Source organism: Tamandua tetradactyla, chromosome 26 (genome assembly GCF_023851605.1).
Source record: "Tamandua tetradactyla isolate mTamTet1 chromosome 26, mTamTet1.pri, whole genome shotgun sequence".
In the NCBI taxonomy this organism is placed as follows: Eukaryota; Metazoa; Chordata; class Mammalia; order Pilosa; family Myrmecophagidae; genus Tamandua; species Tamandua tetradactyla.
The window spans coordinates 36,327,069-36,334,395 of record NC_135352.1 but is presented as its reverse complement, the minus strand read 5'-3'; the positions used below and the strand labels follow the sequence as shown (position 1 = coordinate 36,334,395).

The 7,327-nt window shown below is 37.6% G+C and overlaps 1 pseudogene; it reads right to left on the bottom strand.

The window, feature by feature from the left end:
* Nucleotides 1-1,517: 1,517 nt before the first annotated feature.
* On the bottom strand, nt 1,518-5,785 carry LOC143669812 (keratin, type I cytoskeletal 18 pseudogene; annotated as a pseudogene).
* Between the last annotated feature and the right edge of the window lie 1,542 nt (nt 5,786-7,327).

Genomic DNA, 7,327 nt, shown 5'->3' with positions numbered 1-7,327 from the left:
GGAATAGAAAGGAAATTTCTGAACCTAGTAAAATCATTCATGAAAACCTACTGCTACATCCTACTTAGACATGAAAGAATACATGTTGTTTCCCTATGATTAGGAACAGAATGAGGATGTCTGCTCACCACTTCTATTCTACATGTACCAGTGATTCTAGACCATGCAGTAATGACAAAGAAAGAACAAGAGAAAGGAAGAAGGGGAAGGAGGGAGGGAAGTAAGGAAAAACATCCATGATGGGAAGAAAGATATAAAACTGTCTTGATTTCAAGGCAACATGACCATCTGTATGGGAAATCAATGTTTTAAATAAAAGGTATTGGAATTAAAAATTATGTTTTTAAGGATACAAGATCAATATCCAAAAATCAACTGCTTTTTTCTATACAGAGCTCAAGCAATCAGACATTGACCTTTAAAAATTACTATTTAAATTAGCATAAGATATTACATGCATGGAGAGAAATCTCCCAAAAGATATACAAGAACTGTACACTAACCATTAGAAAATACTAGGAGAAATTGGAGAAAAGCTAAATATATGGAGCAGTATATCATATTCCTGGGTCAAAAGACCAAATATTGTTATCATATCAAATCTCTCCAAATTGATCTATGAAATTTATGCAAACCCAAACAAAAAAAACTCATCAGGCCTTTTTTTTTTTTTTTTGTAGAAATTGACAAACATATACACATGGAAATGCAAAGTTGCCAATAAAACTTTGAAATGAAGAACAAAGTTAGAGAAATGCTACCTGATAAAAAGGTTTTTATAAAGCTTTAACAATCAAGACATGGTGCACTTGGCATCAAGATAGTTGAATAATCAAGAGAACAGAATTAGAACTTGAAATAGAAATATATGTATAGCAACCTGATTATCACTAGAGATGTAAAGGAAATTTAGGGGAGAAACAGTGTTTTGACAAATGGTGCTGGAACAATTGAATATCCAAATGCAAAAGAAAAAAAAAGAAAAAACACAAAGCTCTGAACAATAGATCATTTACAGACTAAAATTTCAAAGAGAAAAACTTTGTGACCGTGGGATGGCCAAGGTGTTAGTGTACGTGTGTGCTTGTCCATACATATATAGGTCTATATTTCTATCTCTAGTTCTGTTCTGATTATTCATCTATCTTGATGCCAACAGCACCATATCTTGACTGTTGTATGTTGATATGAAATCAATATGTTCTATGATCCATAGAAGAACAAATTGATAAATTGCTCTTCATGAAATTTAACCTCCTTCCTGAATCCATGTTAATTTTTTTTTGGCCTTGTTCTTTCAGGTCTAAACTTTTCTTTTTTTAAGCTTCTCTATTAAAGTGTAAAGAGAATATATTTAAAGTTTATAATTTCATATCTGTAACTATGAAATCATCAGCATATTGATAACCATTGGTAAACTGAAAACCTTAATTTTTAAGCCTTTTCAGCAACTGGCTTCATTTGATGCTATCACTCTGTAGAATTGTTGCTTCCAGTTTAATTTTGTAACCCTCTATTTAGTTGAGTGGTGGTTTTTTTGAAGATGCAGAATTTTTTATTGGCCACCTGTTCCCCAAAGGGCACCTGTGCTTGAGGCCTCCATGTCTCAGAGCTTTGGTGTCACTGGTCTCAGATACCACTTTGCCGTCCATGATACTGCAGGTGGTGGCCTTGTTTGCTTGCATTTGCTTTTGTGCAGGGCATCACTGAGACTGAAGTCCTCCCCGTCTTCTAGCAGGTAGCAGTAGGGGGTGACCTCAGCCTCCAGCCTGACCTTGATATTCAGCAGGACCTTATACTCTTGGACCTGGTGCTGCCCCTCTGCCTAGGTCTGTGCCAGCTCTGACTCCTGGTGCAGCAGGATCCATCTATAGGGCGTAGTGGGCTTCTAGCTCCCTCAGGCTGTTCTCCAAGCTGGCCTTCAGATTTCTCATGGAGTCAAGGTCAGTTTCCAAGGATTGGACAGTATGTCTCACCTCCCTGAGTGCATTCTCAGCAGCTCTGATCTCTGCAGAATAAGAGGTGAGCACTGTGATGCTCTCTTCATCTGCTGAGACCAGTACTTGTCCAGCTTCTCTCAATTCTTCTGAGCCAACTCGTCATACTGGGCCTGGATATTTGCCATGATCTTGCTGAGGTCTTGAGACTTGGGGGTATCCACCTTCTGGTCAGCCCAGAGCTGGTGATCTGGGTTTGTACACCCTTCACTTCCTCCTCATGGCTCTTCATGAGGAGCAGCTTCTCTTCGAGAGTCTCGATCTCCACCTCCAGCTGCAGCCAAGAGATTTTGGTGTCATCAATGACCTCATGGAACCCATGGATGTCATTCTCCGCAGACTGGCACATTGTCAGCTCAGTCTTCTACTTGACTCTGAAGTCATCAACAGCCCGTCGTCATTGTCAATCTGCAGAATTGGATGCTGGCATTGTCCGCGGAATTTTCAAAGATCCGAGCCCTTAGTTCCTTGATGGTGTTCAGATAGTGGCTTAAATCCCTGACATGGGGTTGCTGAATTTTGCCCTCTAGTCTCCGATTTTCTGTCTCCAGGCTCCTCACTCTGTCCAGGTAGGAGTTCAGGTGGTCACTCAGGGCCTGAATGGTCTCCTTCTCATTCTGGATGCCCACCATTCCCACCAGACCCCCAGCCATCCTGCTGGCCAGGCCCACGGCCCCTGAGCCACGCTGGGAGCTAAAGGAGCAGGATACGGAGGCTGGAAGCTAGAGCTGCCGCTGCCTGCATAGGTGCTGGCTGCGCTGTTGGCTGGTCAGACCCAGAGGCTGGGCAATTGGACAGAGCCCAGGGATCAGCAGTTGGTGGGGAAGGTGGGAAGCTCATGTTGTCTGGGGAGGAAGGCATGAGGCCGAGACTCAGGATATGACCAGCACCTGTATTTAGTTTTAAAAAGTTTAATACTTCTTGATTTTGCTTGGCAAATTCTAAAATAATAATTAAATTTTGTGAACTACTTTATATAGATACATGTAAAATATATATTATAATGAATCATATTTTGATATACTTGATAAAATTTATTTTTACTTTCTTACTTTATTAGTAAACACAAATTATTTTATCTTCTCATAGTCTGGAATTATTTCAAATTTTGTTTATTCTTTAAAAATATTTTGAAAAGGAGCTTTTGTAGACCTACCTACATAAAGAAGAAAAATCAATGCCTGTGTCTGTTAGAACAACCTTTCAAAAGGATGTTTACCTGAATGATTTATCATCTATTCAATGATTTGATTGTAACAATAGTCTCAAAAATTGTGAAACTATGCAATGTCACATTAAGAATATATTTAATTTACAACATTATTTCCAGTAGAAAGGAAATAGCCACATAAAAAACATTTTCAAATGACAGTATTAGGGTCTCAATATATGTCCCCGAATAGATAAAATTTAAAGAAATTATTTTATATTTAAGATTACAAAGGTTGGGGCAAAGATATAGAGGATTCCATTTTTAAAGAAGATTATATCAGCTTTGTAAATAGAGTTCTTTACTTTTCCTTTCTTGGCAATTTTAGTTATGGGTAATGTGTTTAAGGAAAACTGAAGGACATGTATGTAGAATTATTTAGGAAAGAATTTCTTTGCTTTTAAGATGTTCTTGGCAGAAGAGAAATGAAAAAAAGAACAGGAATAGATATTCTGAAAGAAACACTTGGTTTCCAGCTGACATTTTAGTTATATGATTTAAAATGAAATCACCTTATTTAAAAACTGTTTTGTTTTTGTTATTGTAGTTTCAGCTGTAATTAGCTTAAAAGGAGCTAATTTGGGGGTTAATAAACATTGCTGCCTGTCTTTTATCCCCAACTCTTGGCTCAAGGGTTGCTGGGAAAACACTGGGAAATTGTGCAAAAGAGCAAGGAACTGCCTGTGAGAGAAGATCAAGATCTCATTTCCTCTTCCTTTACAGAAATACCAACAGAGATTAGGAGGTAGGAAAGGTCACCAAGATTTTCTCATGAGGGATATCAATCTGAGAGGAAGTTGGAACTGGCAACTAAGCTTAAAGCCAGCGCCCAGATTGTTGAGGGGAGGAGAGGGTGTTGTGGGTGGGTATTCCTGAAGCCAGAAATCTCTCTGGTCCCAGTGTCCGATCCACTCCCCCAATGTTAAGAGTTTATTTATGATTAACTGTCATGCAGTATTTTTTAAAAAAATAATTATATAAGTAGAAGCCCAAGTTTCTAGAAGTATGGAGTGGCAGTAGATGAGTGTAACTGTAGAAGTAGAAAGGCAAGGAGATCTGCTTATCTTTCTCCTATCGCTTCTCTTGGAAGTTACTTGAGATGGTCTTAAGGTGAGATGATCAGAATTGCATAGTAGGGAGCATGCAATGCAGTAGTGACTCTTGTTCTAGATCTTTCTCCAGTACTGTCCTGGGTATCCAGCTTCCTTTGCAATGGTGTTTTCAGAACAGCTTTCTGATGCTACCACACTGTGGGCAGTTCTATGTAGAGATGAACATTCCATTGATCATCCTTGGAGACTCCAGTTTGACAGCACCGGTTTCAAACTCACCAACCAGCACCTGATGATACTGTGGTGTCCTCCAGCATCAAGGTGATGGTCCAGAACTCTGATAATGCCTCTAATGCAGTAGCAATGATGTCTGATATATGATTAACACTCCCAAAGATGTGGGATTACCCCAGTGGGTGGTCACATTGTTTCACTAGTGAAAGAAATGTTTACTTATTGTCTGTCTTTCCCCACTAAAATGTAAGCTGTGTGACAGCAGGGCCTTGTTATTGACTGGCCAGTGGTGAGCATACCTGGCACAGGGGGGCATTCAACAAATTTTAGTTTTTTCTCCTCACATCATTTAATAAATATCTACTATGAACGAAATAAAGTGTTGGTTCATGGAATTTACAACTCTTTAGAAAATTCCCTATCTTCTGAGAATTCACAATATAATGATGGGGTGAGCAAAAAGAATACAAACTTAGAATTCTAAATGAAAACTAAATTTTAAATTGGAGTTTTGACTCATGCCTAGGAATCAAGGTAAATGTACAGAACGTAGAGTTTTAAAAGACACAATTTGGTGATGAAGAAGTTTACAGAGGGTGGTGCAATGGTGACTGAGTGACAGAATTCTCACCTCCATGCCAGAGACGCAAATTCGATTCCCACTGTCTGCCCATGCAAAAAAGAAAAAAAAAGTTTATGGAGTCAGGTTTTGGGTTGAGTTTTAGGCCCATGTATTAATATTCCTCGAGTGATAATAAAATAAGTAAGAAGAAAAGAGTAAGTTGAGCTTGTGAAACAGTGATGCATTGTGGCATATTCTCTGGAGTAGATATGAAATATTAAATATAAGTAAAAAATATATAGTTTTAAGAACTAACAATATAGCTCTGTGATCTCATGCCAAATGACTCCCACCAGAATAAAAATCAAAATAAGGTTGACAAAATATATTTTTATTTAAAAATTTAGAAATTCATTACACCAAATACTGTTGATCAGGATGGTTTGCAATGCCATATACTTTTATAAATCTTTTTGATGTAGAAATATTTAAACATGTTATCTCTATTAAGACAATGTTTTGCTTGGCATAACAATATTTGTAAATGTGTTCTGAAAGTTGTTAGATGATATATAAAGTGAATTATTATTTCCAAAATATTAACATACCAAAATGCGGTATCATAAGAAAGTCCAGGATGAGTCCACAGCAGAACAAATGAATTCCAAAATCTCGGGCTTCTTTGCTTAAATTTAAGTTCCAGTGCTGCCACTTGCCAGCTGTCTGACATTGGACAAATTATTGAACATTTCTGTGCCTCATTTGTCTCATCTTTAAATTAAGACTAAATTGTAGACCATATGAATTAATATTTGTAAAGCTTGTAATACAGTAATTACTGGAACATAGTAAGAGCTTTGAAAGTGTTAGATAAAAATAAAAACATTCAATCTCAAGATATCTAGAAATCATCCAAGTGGTGTGATTGAATCTTACAGGTTTTATTTTAGCACTAACTCAGACTGCAGTGAGGTGACCATAAGACAATGCTTAGAGCAGGTTGACCCAAAGCTCTGAGTGTGGAGTAGAGTGATGGTTCAGTAATTTGGGATCCATGAGCTGTTCAGTAAGAAACTTAAGATCAGGGTAAGATGGCAAGCGGATACCATTTGAAACTAAGAAGGAGGAGAAATGTAAGAAGTTCACAAAGGAGTTTTTGGGTCTGTAACAGAATGGCCACCACAGTCCTTTGTGCCTGGGATTACGAAGCAGGTAGAATCCCAGCTTGACTTTATCCCTGAAACTGCTTTGGCCTGACATAGTCCAGCAACTCAGAGTTCACAGCCTGTACTGCCTGCTTGGAGTAAAACAGCCCTTGCTGTGAATCAGACCCCACCCTCGCCATCAGTTTTTCCTGGCAGGGACCCCTGGTATGAGATAAAATTTGAGAAGAATCCCCAAATTCCTTGGATTAGGGATTTGGCCCTTCCCTCTTCCCCATTACTTATGACACCTCAACTCTGGGGAAATTGTCAATAAATATTTTGTTCATTTGGGTTTGCCAGAAGTTTTCAGAGCAATGAAGCTTGTGTCAAGTAAGATAGAGAATACTTGGAAATAAAATAAGAGTGCTGATGAAAGGTGTATCTGGAATAGAGCATATAAATGCTTGTAGGCAGAAAAACTCACTGACAGAAACGGTTGCAATCAGTTTAATATTTGCTAAGTTCCTCCATAAATAATTCAGTTTTCCAAATGACAAAGAAAGTTCTCATGGGAATGTACTCTAGAAGAAAAATGGATGCATAGAAGTAGGAAGTATAATTTATTGAAATTTATCTTCACCCATGAAGATAACTTACCTGATTAGCAAGTTCTCTTCATATTCCACAAACAAGTGTCTTAGGTTCTTTATGAGTATTTTATTCCCCAGTAATATAGCTTTGAAACACAATTTACTTAGAGAGTAATACAGGATTTTAGCCTTAAATTTAGTATTATGAACCATGTTGGAAAAAATGAAGTGAAATTGGCACAAGTTATATTTTTTATTTATTTGCACACATTCCATGTCCACAAAACATACACACCTCGACAAGTTTTATTTTGAAGTTAAGACCTCTCATCAGATTGTTCACATGCTATTTAAGATGTTTATTCTTTCAAGCAATGAGACTGTGTTCTTTATCTGGCACTGAAGAAATAGTACCCCAAATCAAATTAAGCTACTACTATGTTTACTCTTGGATTTTAAATGTTAACATCTTAATATTTATGCATTTCCCTTCCTTTTGTTTCACTTTACGATGCTCAGTAGATGAAGAGGTGACAT